This window comes from Branchiostoma belcheri, unplaced genomic scaffold, assembly GCF_001625305.1.
Source record: "Branchiostoma belcheri isolate BF01 breed outbred unplaced genomic scaffold, Haploidv18h27 scaffold18, whole genome shotgun sequence".
In the NCBI taxonomy this organism is placed as follows: domain Eukaryota; kingdom Metazoa; phylum Chordata; class Leptocardii; order Amphioxiformes; family Branchiostomatidae; genus Branchiostoma; species Branchiostoma belcheri.
This window is the reverse complement of record NW_017803268.1, coordinates 2,865,121-2,868,835: the sequence shown is the minus strand read 5'-3', so window position 1 is coordinate 2,868,835 and position 3,715 is coordinate 2,865,121. Positions and strand designations below refer to the sequence as shown.

Genomic DNA, 3,715 nt, shown 5'->3' with positions numbered 1-3,715 from the left:
GGATATAGAAGACCTGAGGAACGCGCTGTGTGCTCTGACGGCCCAGACCAGCGCAGAAGGGATGAGGGACGAGACCAGCTTCCTGGTGGTCACCGACGTGCTGGTCGGGAAGGACGTCAGCATTGTGGAGAAAAAGGACTCAAAGAAAGGCGGAAAGGTATGTCAGAATTTTGGACGATATAACATAGCCCACTTTTCATTGCATGCCCTATACTACTTGTTCTACAAAGTCTGTGTATGGTCTAGGTTTTCTAATACGGGACGTTTGCAATGATGAAATATAGATACAGTACCCAATTGTTAAAGTACGCTTTATAATTGCAGGCAGGCGTACACGTTGGTGTCCCCGCAGTGAGCGTTAAGACTAAAGTTCACATTACCAAGAAGGTGGATGCCAGCCTAGAACGCATTGACAATAACGTCATTCTCGCCATCAAACTGGCTCGAGTCCATTATGACAAGGAAGGCACCATAAAGAGTGTAGATGATGGAGCGAATTACGATGGGCACTACACCCTGGGCGTCGGTAACAAGGACAGGAAGGGGTATTGTGAGTAGGATTATGTTTACGTCCGGATACGGAAGTATTGTTTTGGGTGGCTGAGTTGTGGGTTTGTATATCTCTGTCCTAATTGCTTCTGTTGCATGGTGGGTGGGGGGGGGGTGATTTTGACAGATGATTGATAGGAAGGTCTCGCCGGAAGGTGACCCATCACGCGCTGGATGTGTATGGAGGACCCAGGGAAGTGGTGTAATTACACCGATTAAATTACACTACATAATCACCTATATGGCTTATTCACCACAGATGGTCACGTGACTCTTCCCCCGGCAGCGAGCATTGTCCGCCATTAGGGGGTGCAGCATGGTGCCTTTCGGCTATGGTACGCTATGCAAACTCTTGGCGATAGTTGCGCATTTTGGGCCACAATCTACGTTTTGAACACTCTTCTTGTTAGTAACATTGTCCTTGGGGTTGTTCTGGCTCCATGTCCACGTCTCATGTTCTCAAGATCGGCTTTTATCTTTTTTTGCTGATCAGAAAATCGGTGTGTTTTACCCTGGCGTAGGGGCCTGTAGATCGCCCCCTGTAGATGTCAACGTGGATAGCCATGGACACGTTAAATCTGTTGAAGCTACCTGTCCCTTTACTCTGTGGTAAATGTCCATGTAGAACAGGGCACTGGCAACTTGTAACACTCACCTTGTCCAGCCACAGTCGCGGCAGTGCGGACTGAGGATGGCGGCCGGCGGCCGATGGCCCCGCATTTGTTTGTTATTATCCAGACACAGTCCGGGGCTGTTCCAAAATAGCGACCTTTTGCGTATCCCGACTACAACGTACTTGTCACCACGCAACTGCATGTCCCACAACACTCTCTACACATCCTGCTACAACGCTTCCAGACTCTTAGAGGGTTTGAACCGATGTTGTGTGTAAAAACTTCGGCCCAGTACCAAATACGAAGCTAAAGCCTCGGTCACAACTCGCCGTACGTGCTTCTGCGTGCTGTCTACGTGCAAAAACGTGGGCAAACGTACGGCATCCGTACGTGGTGAGTACCGCCTCCGTACGGAATCCTACGGATTTGGGAGCACGCAGACACGCCGTAGAACCTTAAGTGCATGTAATACTTTTTCTACGTGCGGTCTGCGGATTTACCACCCGTGCGTGCGAGTACGTGCGACGCGCGTGCCCCGTACAGCCTATGAGCGTGCAACGTACGGACTCCGTGAGTCTAACTTCACTATTCTCACGTGCAATTGCTGTACGGACAGCGCACGAAGCACGTGAGTGCCACGCACGGTGCTTGCGTCATCCGTGCTTACTCCTCACTTCCCAGTTGACCTGCTCAATAACCACGCAGAACACACGTGCACCATACTAGGTGCTCCGCACGTGCAACGCACGTGCAACGCACCTTATTTCTACAGTATATAAAGACGACTTGACGGGCGACTGCCAACTCGTCTCCAAGATGCCCAGGAAGGCTCAAAAGAAGTCTACCAGACAAGATCCAAAGAAACGGGCCGCGGAAGACACCAGGGCGGCTAGTGATGATGAAGTCAACAGGAGGTGCACGCACTTACAACGTGCGAGTGAGTAAGGAAATCGTGCGCACGCCGCACGTGTAGGTACGGCCTGTACGCGGCAACTTGGCTATCGCACAGAGATCGTACGTTGTAAGCACGTACAACTCACTTACCACTTGCGCAACGTACGATGCACGCAGCCGCTGACGGCCAGGCGTGTCGTGCAGACCACGTACGTACACCTTGCGAGTGACGTACTCCCTCGGCCGGCCATCCTACGTTTGCAGAAAAAACGTAGCAGACGTAGCCACGACAAAAACGTACGGACAAAAAGCACGCACGGCGAGTTGTGACCGTCGCTTAAGTCGCGTCAATGGACTCCGCTGGCGGTAGACGCCGTCTCGATCAGACTGATCAAAACTCAACAAAAACGGGTCAATCCCAACAGATTTTATTTTGTTCCAGTAACGAGAGGTATGAGTGGTGGTAAACTCTTCGTGTAATAGGACAAAGGACAGTTTACCTAACGTTTGTCGGCCATTTCAACGCTTGGAAACTCGCTGTAGGCGCTGTAGCCCCAAAATGGCGTCGCACGGGACATGAGGGGTCGTGACGTCATGATGACGTGTGGTGAATAAGCTCTATACAATTCCAATACATTCACAAAAACCTAAAACACTTCTTTTAATTTGACAGGTCCATCAAAACACAAATACTTCCCGGTAGTCCAAAATCTCCAATTTCCTATCTTTTTGATATCTGTGTGTAAAATTATGAAATTCATACGAGACAGAGCAAACCTACTAGTATATTTCTCGCAAAGACGGACTTTGATCGTATCGTGTCCCCTCCCCACACAGACACCATGACGGCAATGGCGAAGGCCACAGGCGAGAAAAAGGACAAGTTCGAGATCAAGGTGAATCTTCTCGGGCGACAGAACAGCTCAGAGGTCAAGGTGCCACAGGACGTCTGCGAAACCGGGTATTAAAAATGATATAGCTTCTTTAATAGCACATTGATACTAGTGTTATATATTTCAAAATGGTCCCGTTTGAAAGGACATACAACTTTTACATCGTAGGATTCTTCATACAGGACTGAGAGCATAATGAAATATGTTTCAACGTTCATCAATGATCATTCAAGGTACAAAGATACATTTCCTAATTGACTACAACGCTATATTGAGCTTCTTGCTCCTATATAAAGCAGCTTTTACTAATACTTTCATATAGACAGTGCTTGAGAGCTAGACTTCATGTATATACGTTAGTTTTTTTGGTTTGTTTGCTTGTTTTTTTAGGCTGCATCAAACCAGGAAAAGCCTCCCCACTGACTCCAAACTGCTGCCATTGAAAGGAATTCTGGTATCAATGCTGAAGGGGGAGAAGAGCCTTCTCCTTCGGTTGAAATATCGCCTTCAACCAAAGAAAGAAGAGAAGGTCACGCTATCCAGGGTAGGCCCTGAAACGTCATGAAAAACTGAACATCAAGAAAGAATAACCATCTGTATCTGTATAGCCGGTATAACTGCCCTTCGGCGTAACACACCAGCTGCTGTATCTGTATAGCCGGTATAACTGCCCTTTGGCGTAATACACCACCTTTTTTATTTGTATAGCCGGTATAACCGCCTTCGCTTGAAGCAGGCACACTGCGCGGCGGCAGCTGGCTACAT

The 3,715-nt window shown here is 48.5% G+C and overlaps 1 long non-coding RNA gene across 1 annotated transcript; it reads left to right on the top strand.

Moving 5' to 3' along the window:
* Positions 1-413: 413 nt before the first annotated feature.
* Positions 414-3,433, top strand: LOC109467433. Its single transcript, XR_002140079.1, has 3 exons — positions 414-550; positions 2,895-3,018; positions 3,341-3,433. It is a non-coding gene; the product is annotated as an uncharacterized LOC109467433 (long non-coding RNA).
* Positions 3,434-3,715: the final 282 nt, after the last annotated feature.